The sequence below is a fragment of the Phyllobates terribilis genome, unplaced genomic scaffold (assembly GCF_046119375.1).
Source record: "Phyllobates terribilis strain yellow unplaced genomic scaffold, ASM4611937v1 Scaffold_451__1_contigs__length_1474165, whole genome shotgun sequence".
Taxonomy (NCBI): Eukaryota; Metazoa; Chordata; class Amphibia; order Anura; family Dendrobatidae; genus Phyllobates; species Phyllobates terribilis.
This window is the reverse complement of record NW_027363211.1, coordinates 827001-843993: the sequence shown is the minus strand read 5'-3', so window position 1 is coordinate 843993 and position 16993 is coordinate 827001.

Here is a 16993-nt window from a genome sequence, read left to right as displayed (position 1 = left end):
CTTGACTTTAATGGGTGATAAATTGGGAGGGGGAGGGGATACTCATCCTATTAGGGGTTATCCATAATGAGCAACCCCTGTAACCAAGTACCCAACTTCTTGAGAGACGGAGCTGGATCTGTAAGGGAGAAGTGGTAGATAAATCTGGGAAATCAGATCAACTAAATTCGTTCCAGCAACAAATGTGGTGACAGATATCGCAGCCAGATCTCTCCCACATCCAGTTTATCACATTAATAGTCTATATTTGTTATGTCGTTCTCTGTAAATATGTAGAAATTCTAAAACTCCGTCATATATCGGCACTAACTCTATAAGCCCAAGGGAAGGGCAGCCCTCCAGCCATGGTTCCCTAGAGGTTTCCTCCACAGGGGTTTTTCCTCTCCTGAGTGCTGGAGGGTGACTCTTCGTGAGTCGAGGGTTGTGCCATTTTCGGTGTCATGTAAATTTAAATAAAGTTGAGAACGTTTGACACCTAATTGCAATGCTTTGTGTATTTATTTTGTATGTGTCTGATTCATTTTGTTTGGGAGTCGGGGTCCATCACACTTCACTGAGTCATACGTCTGGACATCTGCTGCCAGCAGTTTTGCCCCAGGGGTTGCCCCTGCTCTGGGGAGTTTGATGGAGCAGAGAAGACAAGAACTATAGCACTCATCCTCAGAATAAGGACTTCTATTACAGTACTACAAGCAGCTTCCTCGCCTCATTCACACAGTGAGTATTTTGGGCACTAATTTACATCAGTATTTGTAAGCTGAAAACCAGATGGGAACAAACACAGTGAAAAATAGTAACTGAAACACTTTCACCTCTTCTGTTTTGGATCCACTCCTGGCATCTGCTAACAAATACTGATGCAAAATATCGCCATGGAAGTGCCCTAAATTCTTACTGACTGATTTGACTGTTTGAGTTGCAGTCAAGCAACAGAGGTTGCAAGCGTTAAAGGAGTTTTCTGGTATCAAAAACCCCTGTCCCCCTTGCCATTTTTCTCTATCCTGAACCTGTGCTGCCTGCCCCGATCTCAGACTGTCTGACCTAGTCCTTGTCTTCGCTCTCCTGTGTCTGGTACCCTGGTACCTCCGGAATGCTGCTACAGTCCCGGGGACTGCCCTGAAGTGGTACCTGGTGTCTATCGGCGGCCCAGTCTATCCTCACCGCCAGAGGTTCTAGTGGAGACCCAGTAGACACCTAGTCACAACCCTCCCGTGGGGCAGTGGGTCCATATCCACCAGTATTGCACCCACATAGCAAATGTATTACCAATATTCAAGAAGGGGATAACATCTGATCCTGGAATTTATAGACCGGTAATTTTAACTTGTACTGTGGGCAACATCTTTGAGGGTTTGCTAAGAGATACTAACCTGGAGCACCTCAATAAGAATAACCTAAACATATGATTATGAGGGATCTGTCCTGCAAACTAATCTGAAAAGATTCTATGGGGAGGTAAGTTCTAGGTTGGACCAGGGAAACTTAGTGGATGTTGTCTATCTGGACTTTTCAAAGGCATTTGATACGGTGCCATACAACAGGTTGGTACATAAAAATTTTCAATATATTATATGGTAAACTTGCTCCACGAAAGAACAAGTCCTTGTGTGGTCGATGGAAAAAGCAAGGAAAATATCAGTGATGCGGTCGTTACCTCTTGACAGCTCCGTTCTCTAGTCCCTCCATGGCCACGGTGATAAAAAATTCCCTGAAAAGCTCATTATTCTAATAAAAAAAATACAAAGTAAGGAGCTGACACAAAGGAGAGCAGACAACTCGTATGTCGAAATAAGCAATTGCAGTTATCTTAATTTTCTCAAAGAAGGTGCCATTAATCACTATGTCGTATGCAGTGCAGCCGCATCCACCTGTAGGACAAAGTGCACCAGGACTTAGATACTTTGCGGTGCCGACTCAATCCATTGACCTTAGTAGGGCTGCTATGAATAAGTGGTATAAGTTCTTAAAGGGGAATCCAAGTAGTGGACAATTCCTTTAAGTCCCAAATCTAAACCAAAAAAGTTCAAAAGTCAACAACAAGATGTCAAACTTTATTCCGCAGACTGGAAGTGGACCTACCAGAACCTGTGGAGATGGCACCTTTGACCATTGAGGATTAGTAAGTTGTAATACTTGCTATTTTAACCCCTTTAAGGATATCTCTGGACTACCCCTTTAAAAAGAGACGCGCTGTATTAAAAAAAAACGTACTATTATCAACTTCAACGTGGGGCTCTCCAAGGCTCATGGGGACTCGATAGCCAGAGGGATCATCAGATTCCAGGATGCTGACTAACTCCTGCTCCGTCAGGTCCGGGGACGCTGGGATCTGGTTCGACTTGCAGATGTTAATAAAGATTTTGGTATTTTTGGATTGCGAGTTTTAATGCAGAAACCTAACACAGAAATAAAAACAAAAAGTGAACAAAAATACAATAAAATTGGCAAAAGCCAAGCAGCGTTTACATGTAACCAACTGTATAAGAAAAAACGATGTGACCCCCCACGTTGGTTGCATCATGTGACCGTTGCAGTCAATAAGACCCCACTGCCCCACTGTGGTATCTGTCACATAATATGCACAAAGTAATCTGGATAATAATCAGAGGACGCCCATCTCACCCGATTGGGGTCTGATCTGTCTGCTTTCTGGTAAGTTCGGTATTCTGCTCTGTATCTCCTGTTTGGCCTGAAATGAGGCAACAAGTGAGAATCAGTGAGTAACATGAACAGGATGGTTCTGCAAACTGATTTTTCCTGCACCAAAATAGTACAACTGTGAGGGGTCTAAAGCCAACAATACACATTAGGTAAATGTTGGAGACTGCAGCGCCCCCGGCGGCTGACGGAGGAGACATTCACCCGGTGATTGCTGGCCTCTCCAATTCATCTTTCGTACCTTCATCAGCATCTGTTCATACAGCGCTTCCTCCATGTTTGTGTTCATTTCTGCAGACAGCAGCGACTTGTCAGACGCCATTTTTTCGGTCAAAGACAGAAGCTCAGGGATCTTGTTTTATAAGAGAAAACCTGAAAAATGAAAATATGTATTAATCTTCTCCACAGACAACGACAAGGGGAGAGTGCGGGAGCATGACAGCCCATGGCACGATGGGGTGCGGGAGACTGACAGCCCAGGGCACGAGGGGGTGCGGGAGCCTGACAGCCCACGACACGAGGGGGTGCGGGAGCCTGACAGCCCACGACACGAGGGGGTGCGGGAGCCTGACAGCCCACGGCACGACGGGGTGCGGGAGACTGACAGCCCAGGGCAAGAGGGGGTGCGGGAGCCTGACAGCCCACGGCACGAGGGGGTGCGGGAGCCTGACAGCCCACGACACGAGGGGGTGCGGGAGCCTGACAGCCCACGGCACGAGGGGGTGCGGGAGCCTGACGGCCTACGGCACGAGGGGGTGCGGAAGCCTGACAGCCCACGACACCAGGGGGTGCAGGAGCCTGACAGACCACGACACCAGGGGGTGCGGGAGCCTGACAGCCCATGGCACGAGGGGGCGCGGGAGCCCCACTGCGCACGACACCAGGGGGTGCGGGAGCCTGACAGCCCACGACACCAGGGGGTGCGGGAGCCTGACAGCCCACGGCACGATGGGGCGCAGTAGCCTGACAGCCCACGACACGAGGGGGTGCGGGAGCCTGACAGCTCACGACATGAGGGGGTGTGGGAGCCTGACAGCCCACGACACGAGGGGGTGTGGGAGCCTGACAGCCCCCGACAAGAGGGGGTGCGGGAGCCTGACAGCCCACGACACGAGGGGGTGCGGGAGCCTGACAGCCCATGACACGAGGGGGTGCGGGAGCCCGACAGCCCACGACATGAAGGGTGCGGGAGCCCGACAGCCCACGACACGAGGGGGTGCGGGAGCCCGACAGCCCACAACACGAGGGGGTGCGGGAGCCCGACAGCCCACGACACGAGGGGGTGCGGGAGCCCGACAGCCCACGACACGAGGGGATGCGGGAGCCCGACAGCCCACGACACGAGGGGGTGCGGGAGCCCGACAGCCCACAACACCAGGGGGTGCGGGAGCCCGACAGCCCACGACACGAGGGGGTGCGGGAGCCCGACAGCCCACGACACGAGGGGGTGCGGGAGCCCGACAGCCCACAACACGAGGGGGTGCGGGAGCCCGACAGCCCACGACACGAGGGGGTGCGGGAGCCCGACAGCCCACGACACGAGGGGATGCGGGAGCCCGACAGCCCACGACACGAGGGGGTGCGGGAGCCCGACAGCCCACAACACCAGGGGGTGCGGGAGCCCGACAGCCCACGACACGAGGGGGTGCGGGAGCCCGACAGCCCATGACACGAGGGGGTGCGGGAGCCCGACAGCCCACGACACGAGGGGGTGTGGGAGCCCGACAGCCCACGACACGAAGGGGTGCGGGAGCCCGACAGCCCACGACACCAGGGGGTGCGGGAGCCCGACAGCCCACGACACCAGGGGGTGCGGGAGCCCGACAGCCCACGACACCAGGGGGTGCGGGAGCCCGACAGCCCATGACACCAGGGGGTGCGGGAGCCTGACAGCCCACGACACCAGGGGGTGCGGGAGCCTGACAGCCCACGGCACGATGGGGCGCAGTAGCCTGACAGCCCACGACACGAGGGGGTGCGGGAGCCTGACAGCTCACGACATGAGGGGGTGTGGGAGCCTGACAGCCCACGACACGAGGGGGTGTGGGAGCCTGACAGCCCCCGACAAGAGGGGGTGCGGGAGCCTGACAGCCCACGACACGAGCGGGTGCGGGAGCCTGACAGCCCATGACACGAGGGGGTGCGGGAGCCCGACAGCCCACGACATGAAGGGTGCGGGAGCCCGACAGCCCACAACACGAGGGGGTGCGGGAGCCCGACAGCCCACGACACGAGGGGGTGCGGGAGCCCGACAGCCCACGACACGAGGGGGTGCGGGAGCCCGACAGCCCACGACACGAGGGGGTGTGGGAGCCCGACAGCCCACGACACGAAGGGGTGCGGGAGCCTGACAGCCCACGACACCAGGGGATGCGGGAGCCCGACAGCCCACGACACCAGGGGGTGCGGGAGCCCGACAGCCCATGACACCAGGGGGTGCGGGAGCCCGACAGCCCATGACACCAGGGGGTGCGGGAGCCTGACAGCCCACGACACCAGGGGGTGCGGGAGCCTGACAGCCCACGGCACGATGGGGCGCAGTAGCCTGACAGCCCACGACACGAGGGGGTGCGGGAGCCTGACAGCTCACGACATGAGGGGGTGTGGGAGCCTGACAGCCCACGACACGAGGGGGTGTGGGAGCCTGACAGCCCCCGACAAGAGGGGGTGCGGGAGCCTGACAGCCCACGACACGAGCGGGTGCGGGAGCCTGACAGCCCATGACACGAGGGGGTGCGGGAGCCCGACAGCCCACGACATGAAGGGTGCGGGAGCCCGACAGCCCACGACACGAGGGGGTGCGGGAGCCCGACAGCCCACGACACGAGGGGGTGCGGGAGCCCGACAGCCCACGACACGAGGGGGTGCGGGAGCCCGACAGCCCACGACACGAGGGGATGCGGGAGCCTGACAGCCCACGACACGAGGGGGTGTGGGAGCCCGACAGCCCACGACACCAGGGGGTGCGGGAGCCCGACAGCCCACGACACGAGGGGGTGCGGGAGCCCGACAGCCCACGACACGAGGGGGTGCGGGAGCCCGACAGCCCACGACACGAGGGGGTGTGGGAGCCCGACAGCCCACGACACGAAGGGGTGCGGGAGCCTGACAGCCCACGACACCAGGGGGTGCGGGAGCCCGACAGCCCACGACACCAGGGGGTGCGGGAGCCCGACAGCCCACGACACCAGGGGGTGCGGGAGCCCGACAGCCCATGACACCAGGGGGTGCGGGAGCCTGACAATATTGGGAGTGGGATTCTGCACACCTACAGCTAGCTACTTATTGTCCTGAATGTAGTAATCACCTTGGCACATTCCCATCTTCTTACCTGTAGTACAGACGCCAAACACCACTACTCTGACCATCACTCTCCCTCCTGGTCAAATAGCCCTTACACAGCCTGGAGGTGTGTTTGGGGTCATTGTCCTTTTGAAAAATAAATGATGGTCCAACTAAACGCAAACCGGATGGAATAGCATGCCGCTGCAAGATGCTGTGGTAGCCATGCTGGTTCAGTATGCCTTCAATTTTGAATAAATCCCCAACAGTGTCACCAGCAAAGCACCCCCACACCATCACACCTCCTCCTCCATGCTTCACGGTGGGAACCAGGCATGTAGAGTCCATCCGTTCACCTTTTCTGCGTTGCACAAAGACACGGTGGTTGGAACCAAAGATCTCAAATTTGACTCATCAGACCGAAGCACAGATTTCCACTGGTCTAATGTCCATTCCTTGTGTTCTTTAGCCCAAACAAGTCTCTTCTGCTTGTTGCCTGTCCTTAGCAGTGGTTTCCTAGCAGCTATTTTACCATGAAGGTCTACTGCACAAAGTCTCCTCTTAACAGTTGTTGAAGAGATGTGTCTGCTGCTAGAACTCTGTGTAGCATTGACCTGGTCTCTAATCTGAGCTGCTGTTAACCTGCGATTTCTGAGGCTGGTGACTCGGATAAACTTATCCTCAGAAGCAGAGGTGACTCTTGGTCTTCCTTTCCTGGGGTGGTCCTCATGTGAGCCAGTTTCTTTGTAGCGCTTGATGGTTTTTGCAACTGCACTTGGGGACACTTTCAAAGTTTTCCCAATTTTTCGGACTGACTGACCTTCATTTCTTAAAGTAATGATGGCCACTCGTTTTTCTTTACTTAGCTGCTTTTTTCTTGCCATAATACAAATTCTAACAGTCTATTCAGTAGGACTATCAGCTGTGTATCCACCAGACTTCTGCACAACACAACTGATGGTCCCAACCCCATTTATAAGGCAAGAAATCCCACTTATTAAACCTGACAGGGCACACCTGTGAAGTGAAAACCATTTCCGGTGACTACCTCTTGAAGCTCATCAAGAGAATTCCAAGAGTGTGCAAAGCAGTCATCAAAGGAAAAGGTGGCTACTTTGAAGAACCTAGAATATAAGACATATTTTCAGTTGTTTCACACTTTTTTGTTAAGTATATAATTCCACATGTGTTAATTCATAGTTTTGATGCCTTCAGTGTGAATGTACAATTTTCATAGTTATGAAAATACAGAAAAATCTTTAAATGAGAAGGTGTGTCCAAACTTTTGGTCTGTACTGTAGGTAGATAGATAAGAGCAGCAATCACCCACTTATACAAATGAGTACCATTACATGACAGAAATACTGTTCAAAACACAAAAAAAGAGAAATGGACTTATCTGATCTCTAGTCCATCTGAGGTCACGGTAGATGCCTTGGGCGATGTTTCCTTTAAATCCCTCAATAGGTAACTGTCCAGGACAAATCACAGAGGTTCCACAATGTTTCAAAGTATGGTTCCAAACACACCAGGCATCCGCTTTTCCAATCGCTCAAAGAAATATAGGAATGGAAGCACTTATCCTGGGTGCACCTATTATGGTCTCTCTCCTCTAACATTTCCCTGTCCCCTGATGAGCCCCATATCGAGGAGGGGGTGAAACGCGTTGGGACTTTTGTTCTTTGCTGATGGCTATATATTTCTTTGAGGGATTGGAAAAGCGGATGTCTGGTGTGTTTGGAACCATACTTTGAAACATTGTAGAACCTCTGTGATTTGTCCTGGACAGTTACCTATTGAGGGATTTAAAAGAAACATCGCCCAAGGCATCTACCGTGACCTCAGATGGACTAGAGATCAGATAAGTCCATTTCTCCTTTTTGGTGTTTTGACCAGTATTTCTGTCATGTAATGGTACTCATTTGTATAAGTGGGTGATTGCTGCTCTTATCTATCTACCTATATGAGCAAAAATTTAGGGAGGGTGGTCCTTATTTATTGACAAATTATTTATGGGATCCATTCCTCTGTGTATTTATTGTTTTTTCCACTGACATAAATGTTGTGTGATTTTTTGATGTTTAGCATGTCAATTATGGCATGACTAGTATATACTGCTGGTCAATATGTTTATTGTTTGTGTGTGTGCTTAGGGATACGTAGGGATAAGCAAGGGACAGCCTCCGAGGAGCGGGGACACCAATCTGCACTACTAGGGTGAAAACACTCCGATGTTAGGGAGGGAGAGATACTCCACTAGGGCTGCTTAGGGCAAGTCTGTCTGTACTACCTACCACCCTTATTATCCATCCCTCATATGGTGCTTTTATTGATATGTGTAGTTAATTTTTGTCCTAGTTGTACTATTGAGTACACTTTTAAATGGCTTTGATAGCAGCCTTCAGCTCGTCATCATTGTTGGGTCTGATGTCTCTCATCTTCCTCTTGACAATACCCCATAGATTCTCTATAATAGATTCTCTATGGGGTTAAGGTCAGGCGAGTTTGCTACCAACCAAGCACAGTGATACTGTTGTTTTTAAACCAGGTATTGGTACTTTTGGCAGTGTGGACAGGGGCCAAGTCCTGCTGGAGAATGACATTTCCATCTCCAAAAAGCTTGTCGCAGAGGGAAGCATGAAGTGCTGTAAAATGTCCTGGTAGACGGCTGCGCTGAGTTTGGTCTTGATAAAACACAGTGGACCTACACCAGCAGATGACATGGCTCCCCAAACCATCACCGATTGTGGAAACTTCACACTAGACCTCAAGCAGCTTGGATTGTGGGCTCTCCACTCTTCCTCCAGACTCTGAGACCTTGTGGAGTGTGTCAGTGACTGCCTTCTGGACATCTGTCAAGTCAGCAGTCTTCCCCATGATTGTGGAGCCTACTGAAACAGACTAAAGGACCTTGTTAAATGCTTAGGAAGACTTTGCAGGTGTTTTTTGTTAATTATTCTAATTTATTGAGATAATGACTGTTGTGTTTTCATTGGCTGTAAGCCATAATCATCAACATTAACAGAAATAAACACTTGAAATAGATCACTCTGTCTGTAATGACTCTATATGAGTTTCACTTTTTGCATTGAAGAACTGAAATAAATTAACTTTTTGATGATATTCTAATTTAGTGAGATGCACCTGGATTATTAGAATTATCACACCAGTACACCTGTTTTCTCATTTGCAAGATTTAAGTAAACCTTGTATTATATCTTTTTCATTTGTGAATGTCCTTATACTTTCAAGCAGAACCTAGACACCCCACAATACAATAACCCATCGATCACTACAAGCCCTCCGTTTTCCATGGATATCCATATTATAGACTGAGTATACCTTTCTTATGCCTGAACTGCGCACCCCTCGGTGAAGACAGTGAGTTTTTTGGGGGCAGCTTATGGTCGTCTCAGGATATGAACACCCCCTGATCTGCTTGAAAATAGAACTGAAATAAAATGTTGAGAAAAAATGTCAAATATCACGTTGACCCTTCAAGTCACTGTCTTGTAAATCTTTATCACTTCTCCACAGAATAGGTGATTGGTCTGAAATCACTCAGGGGGTAAAGAGACTCTGTCATCACAGAATAACTAATCAAACCAATGGCAGCCCCTCAGTATATCATGGCACCCTGTATTTTGATTGGCAGCTGTAGCTTTATAGACTCGAGCGGGGGTCTCAAACATTTGGCCACAGGGGCTGCTTCATGCAGGCCGCAGGCACCATACACCTTGAGGATTGTGGCACGTCAGCACTTTTTCAGTGGAACATATTGCAGGTGCCGTGCACAGACAAGCTCTTTGCTCAGCTCTACCAATGCCAACTGTGGGTCAATCACAGGCCAGCAGCGAATGTCCGCAGGGGACCAGGATGGGAACAGGACTAGAAGATGAGGATCAGGATGTGGTACCACATTTTTAATCTTGATTTCTTTTAGTGTTTCTTAAAGCTATAAAGTTGCCATTTGAAATGACTTTAGTTTTGTGCCATGTCTGTGATCTGCTTTTTTTCAACAACATTAAACAACTGAATGAACATCCTCCGAGCCTGGTGACTCCATAATTTTTGCCAGGGGTTGTAGAAAAGAAATATGGTGTCCCTGAAAATGGCACTTTGTCTTGCTAAGAATGAAGCACAACCCCCCTCACCCCACTCAAATTATTTATTTTTCTAGGTGCGGACAATTATACCCCATTAAGGCTCATACACCTGGAGTAGAGAAAAGCAAGTATGTGGTAAAGTGCACTGAACTGTTCGGCACAACAAGGGTGCACCGAGTGCCTGCACTACATTGGAGCCGTCTTTTTTTGTCTTTATGACAGAATCCCTTTGCAGAGTTACTATCCTTTAGGCAGAGTGCACGTGGTTATAATAATAGTCTAGCTAGTCCCATCCGTAGACATGAGTGATCGTGTGCTTCTCACACATGCCTAACATAGCTGTTTTGCTGTTTATTTACCCCAATTTGATCAATAAATTAATGCAGAATAATGTTTACTGCTCATTTCCAAGGGATCTTGGTGCAAGCCCCCCAAAAAATGCTTCTGTGCGCAGGCACAATCATTATTATTTAGATACGTCCGTTAGGCAAGCTGTACTACTGTGCCCAGAAATCATGTACCTCACTGCAGCAACTCAGTTCTAGTCATCTCTGTAGTGAGACAGAATGGAGTTACTGTATAGAGAACATACTTATATTCCTTACAGTGCACAGACATCACGAGCCTCCATACAGTAACTCCAAGCTAGTCACCTCTGTAGTGAGACGGCTAGCATGGAGTTACTGTACAAGGGGCGTCCTTATACACAGTACAGTGCACAGAAATCATGGACCTCAGTGCAGCAACTCCCATCTAGTCACCTCTGTACTGAGACATCTAGACTGAAGTTACTGTACAGAGGACGTCCTTATACACAGTACAGTGCACAGAGATCATGAACCTCAGTGCAGCAACTCCCATCTAGTCACCTCTGTACTGAGACATCTAGACTGAAGCTACTGTACAGAGGACGTCCTTATACACAGTACAGTGCACACAAACTATGAATCTCACTACAGCAACTCCGATTTAGTCACCTCTGTACTGAGACATCTAGACTGAAGTTACTGTACAGAGGACGTCCTTATACACAGTACAGTGCACACAAACTATGAATCTCACTACAGCAACTCTGATCTAGTCACCTCTGTACTGAGACATCTAGATTGTAGTTACTGTACAGAGGACGTCCTTATACACAGTACAGTGCACAGAGATCATGGACCTCAGTGCAGCAACTCCCATCTAGTCACCTCTGTACTGAGACATCTAGACTGAAGTTACTGTACAAAGGACGTCCTTATACACAGTACAGTGCACAGAGATCATGGACCTCAGTGCTGCAACTCTGATCTACTCACCTCTGTACTGAGACATCTAGACTGAAGTTACTGTACAGAGGACGTCCTTATACACAGTACAGTGCACAGAGATCATGGACCTCAGTGCTGCAACTCCGATCTAGTCACCTCTGTACTGAGACATCTAAATTGTAGTTACTGTACAGAGGACGTCCTTATACACAGTACAGTGCACAGAGATCATGGACCTCAGTGCTGCAACTTCGATCTAGTCACATCTGTACTGAGAAATCTAGACTGAAGTTACTGTACAGAGGACGTCCTTATACACAGTACAGTGCACAGAGATCATGGACCTCAGTGCAGCAACTCCCATCTAGTCACCTCTGTACTGAGACATCTAGACTGAAGTTACTGTACAGAGGACGTCCTTATACACAGTACAGTGCACAGAGATCATGGACCTCAGTGCTGCAACTCCGATCTAGTCACCTCTGTACTGAGACATCTAAATTGTAGTTACTGTACAGAGGACGTCCTTATACACAGTACAGTGCACAGAGATCATGGACCTCAGTGCTGCAACTCCGATCTAGTCACATCTGTACTGAGAAATCTAGATTGTAGTTACTGTACAGAGGACGTCCTTATACACAGTACAGTGCACAGAGATCATGGACCTCAGTGCTGCAACTCCGATCTAGTCACCTCTGTACTGAGACATCTAAATTGTAGTTACTGTACAGAGGACGTCCTTATACACAGTACAGTGCACAGAGATCATGGACCTCAGTGCTGCAACTCCGATCTAGTCACCTCTGTACTGAGACATCTAGATTGAAGTTACTGTACAGAGGACGTCCTTATACACAGTACGGTGCACAGAAATCATGGACCTCAGTGCTGCAACTCCGATCTAGTCACCTCTGTACTGAGACAACTAGACTGAAATTACTGTACAGAGGACGTCCATATACACAGTACAGTGCACAGAGATCATGGACCTCAGTGCAGCAACTCCGATCTAGTCACCTCTGTACTGAGACATCTAGATTGTAGTTACTGTACAGAGGACGTCCTTATACACAGTACAGTACACAGAAATCATGATCCTTACTGCAGCAACTCTGATCTAGTCACCTCTGTACTGAGACATCTAGATTGAAGTTACTGTACAGAAGACGTCCTTATACACAGTACAGTGCACAGAGATCATGGACCTCAGTACAGCAACTCCGATCTAGTCACATCTGTACTGAGACATCTAAACTGAAGTTACTGTACAGAGGACGTCCTTATACACAGTACAGAGCACAGAGATCATGGACCTCAGTACAGCAACTCCGATCTAGTCACCTCTGTACTGAGACATCTAGATTGAAGTTACTGTACAGAGGACGTCCTTATACACAGTACAGTGCACAGAGATCATGGACCTCAGTGCAGCAACTCCGATCTAGTCACCTCTGTACTGAGACATCTAGATTGTAGTTACTGTACAGAGGACGTCCTTATACACAGTACAGTGCACAGAGATCATGGACCTCAGTGCTGCAACTCCGATCTAGTCACCTCTGTACTGAGACATCTAGATTGAAGTTACTGTACAGAGGATGTCCTTATACACAGTACAGTGCACAGAGATCATGAACCTCAGTACAGCAACTCCCATCTAGTCACCTCTGTACTGAGACATCTAGATTGAAGTTACTGTACAGAAGACGTCCTTATACACAGTACAGTGCACAGAGATCATGGACCTCAGTGCAGCAACTCCGATCTAGTCACATCTGTACTGAGACATCTAGATTGAAGTTACTGTACAGAAGACGTCCTTATACACAGTACAGTGCACAGAGATCATGAACCTCAGTACAGCAACTCCCATCTAGTCACCTCTGTACTGAGACATCTAGATTGAAGTTACTGTACAGAAGACGTCCTTATACACAGTACAGTGCACAGAGATCATGGACCTCAGTGCAGCAACTCCCATCTAGTCACCTCTGTACTGAGACATCTAGATTGAAGTTACTGTACAGAAGACGTCCTTATACACAGTACAGTGCACAGAGATCATGAACCTCAGTGCAGCAACTCCGATCTAGTCACCTCTGTACTGAGACATCTAGATTGAAGTTACTGTACAGAGGACGTCCTTATAGACATTAATCCAAGCAAAGTGGTATCAAAGTTTAGTTAAAATATAACCTTTACTTAGTGCAATTAAAAGGGTAGAATAATATGTCATCCAGTAAGGCTGTGTGCCCACGATGCGTTTTTCAAGCGTTTATGCTGCGGAATTTCCGCAGCGTAAACGCTTGGGAAACGCTTGGTAAACCTTCCCCCATGGTCTCCAATGCAATTCCGCACTTTCAATGCCCATGCTGCGGATTTTTCCGCAGCGTTTATGCTGCGCTCAAAAATCTGCAGCATGTCCATTAATTTTGCGGAAGCGCTGCGTTTTCCCCGCCATCGACTTGCATTAGAACGCGCCAATTCGGCAAGACTGCATCTGTACTTGCGTAATTGGCGCGTTCTAATGTGCGGATGGTACCCGGGTGTGGAGGACAGGAGACTCTCCTCCACACCCAGGTACCATTAAAAGCTGTAAAAAAAAGAATAAAATAAAAAATAAAGATTATATTCACCTTCCGACGGCCCCCGGACTCCTTCCCTGTGCTTGCCGATAGATCGCGCAGGACTGAAGGACCTGCGGTGATGTCACAGTCATGTGACGGCAGGTCCTTCAGTACAGCGTACCGCGATCTGCCGGCAGCCAGCACAGGAGCGCAGCAAGACTGCAGGGGCCATCAGAATGTAAGTATAGGTTAATTTTTTTATTTTTAACCATTCTCTCGGGTCACACTATATAAATCCATGCCGTTTGCATGGATTTATATAGTGTGACCTAGTTGTCAAGCACTTTCCAAGTGATGCTAAAATCGCTTGGAAAGCGCTTGACACCCGCATGCGGAAATGCATGTGAAGAAAGCTTCACATCCGCATGTCCCTGGCAGGAAAAGCGCATGTACAATCCGCATGTACAATCCACATGTACAATCCGCATGTACAATCCGCATGTACGATCCGCATGTACAATCCGCATGTACAATCTGCATGTACAATCTGCATGTACAATCCGCATGTACAATCCGCATGTACAATCCGCATGCGTTTTTTTCTGCCAGGGAGATGCAGAAACGCTCAGGAAAAAATCCTGAGCATTTCTGCATCGTGGGCACATAGCCTAAGACAAAAACTAACAACATACAAACAAACTCAGAGGCAGTGGCGTACCGTTAATAGAGGCAGACCACGCAACTGCTATGGGGCCCAAGTGATCAGGGGGCCCGGCGTCGGATGTCCTGTCCATAGACATACCCCTCTAGATGGCTACGCTGCGTGCACAGCAGAGAGGAGTTGAGGCTGAGCAGCCTGAGCGACCATCATTAGAGCTGCCTAGTGGAGGCAGAGGAGCCGGCCGCGCTGCAGGGTAAGTCTCTGACTGGCTGCAGAGGGAGCCGGCCTGGCTGCAGGGTAAGTCTCTGACTGGCTGCAGAGGAGCCGGCCTGGCTGCAGAGTAAGTCTCTGACTGGCTGCTCAGGGAGCCGGCCTGGCTGCAGTGTAAGTCTCTGACTGGCTGCAGAGGGAGCCGGCCTGGTTGCAGGGTAAGTCTCTGACTGGCTGCAGAGGAGCCGGCCTGGCTGCAGGGTAAGTCTCTGACTGGCTGCACAGGGAGCCGGCCTGGCTGCATGGTAAGTCTCTGACTTGCTGCAGAGGGAGTCGGCCTGGATGCAGGGTAAGTCTCTGACTGGCTGCAGAGGAGCTGGCCTGGCTGCAGGGTAAGTCTCTGACTGGCTGCAGAGGAGCCGGCCTGGCTGCAGGGTAAGTCTCTGACTGGCTGCAGAGGAGCCGGCCTGGCTGCAGGGTAAGTCTCTGACTGGCTGCAGAGGAGCCGGCCTGGCTGCAGGGTAAGTCTCTGACTGGCTGCACAGGGAGCTGGCCTGGCTGCAGAGTAAGTCTCTGACTGGCTGCAGAGGAGCCGGCCTGGCTGCAGGGTAAGTCTCTGACTGGCTGCAGAGGAGCCGGCCTGGCTGCAGGGTAAGTCTCTGACTGGCTGCAGAGGGAGCCGGCCTGGCTGCAGGGTAAGTCTCTGACTGGCTGCCGAGGGAGCCGGCCTGGCTGCAGGGTAAGTCTCTGACTGGCTGCAGAGGAGCCGGCCTGGCTGCAGGGTAAGTCTCTGACTGGCTGCAGAGGAGCCGTCCTGGCTGCAGGGTAAGTCTCTGACTGTCTGCAGAGGGAGCCGGCCTGGCTGCAGGGTAAGTCTCTGACTGGCTGCAGAGGGAGCCGGCAGGGCTGCAGGGTAAGTCTCTGACTGGCTGCAGAGGAGCCGGCCTGGCTGCTGGGTAAGTCTCTGACTGGCTGCAGAGGGAGCCGGCAGGGCTGCAGGGTAAGTCTCTGACTGGCTGCAGAGGGAGCCGGCCTGGCTGCAGGGTAAGTCTCTGACTGGCTGCAGGGTAAGTCTCTGACTGGCTGCAGAGGAGCCGGCCTGGCTGCAGGGTAAGTCTCTGACTGGCTGCAGAGGGAGCCGGCCTGGCTGCAGGGTAAGTCTCTGACTGGCTGCAGAGGGAGCCGGCCTGGCTGCAGGGTAAGTCTCTGACTGGCTGCAGGGTAAGTCTCTGACTGGCTGCAGAGGAGCCGGCCTGGCTGCAGGGTAAGTCTCTGACTGGCTGCAGAGGAGCCGGCCTGGCTGCAGAGTAAGCCTCTGACTGGCTGCTCAGGGAGCCGGCCTGGCTGCAGTGTAAGTCTCTGACTGGCTGCAGAGGAGCCGGCCTGGCTGCAGGGTAAGTCTCTGACTGGCTGCAGAGGAGCCGGCCTGGCTGCAGGGTAAGTCTCTGACTGGCTGCAGAGGAGCCGGCCTGGCTGCAGGGTAAGTCTTTGACTGGCTGCACAGGGAGCCGGCCTGGCTACAGGGTAAGTCTCTGACTGGCTGCAGAGGAGCCGGCCTGGCTGCAGGGTAAGTCTCTGACTGGCTGCAGAGGAGCCGGCCTGGCTGCAGGGTAAGTCTCTGACTGTCTGCAAAGGGAGCCGGCCTGGCTGTAGGGTAAGTCTCTGACTGGCTGCAGAGGGAGCCGGCAGGGCTGCAGGGTAAGTCTCTGACTGGCTGCAGAGGGAGCCGGCCTGGCTGCAGGGTAAGTCTCTGACTGGCTGCAGAGGAGCCGGCCTGGCTGCAGGGTAAGTCTCTGACTGGCTGCAGAGGGAGCCGGCCTGGCTGCAGGGTAAGTCTCTGACTGGCTGCAGAGGGAGCCGGCCTGGCTGCAGGGTAAGTCTCTGACTGGCTGCAGGGTAAGTCTTTGACTGGCTGCAGAGGAGCCGGCCTGGCTGCAGGGTAAGTCTCTGACTGGCTGCAGAGGGAGCCGGCCTGGCTGCAGGGTAAGTCTCTGACTGGCTGCAGAGGAGCCGGCCTGGCTGCAGAGTAAGTCTCTGACTGGCTGCTCAGGGAGCCGGCCTGGCTGCAGTGTAAGTCTCTGACTGGCTGCAGAGGAGCCGGCCTGGCTGCAGAGTAAGTCTCTGACTGGCTGCAGAGGAGCCGGCCTGGCTGCAGGGTAAGTCTCTGACTGGCTGCAGAGGCACCAGCCTGGCTGCAGGGTAAGTCTCTGACTGGCTGCAGAGGAGCCGGCCTGGCTGCAGGGTAAGTCTCTG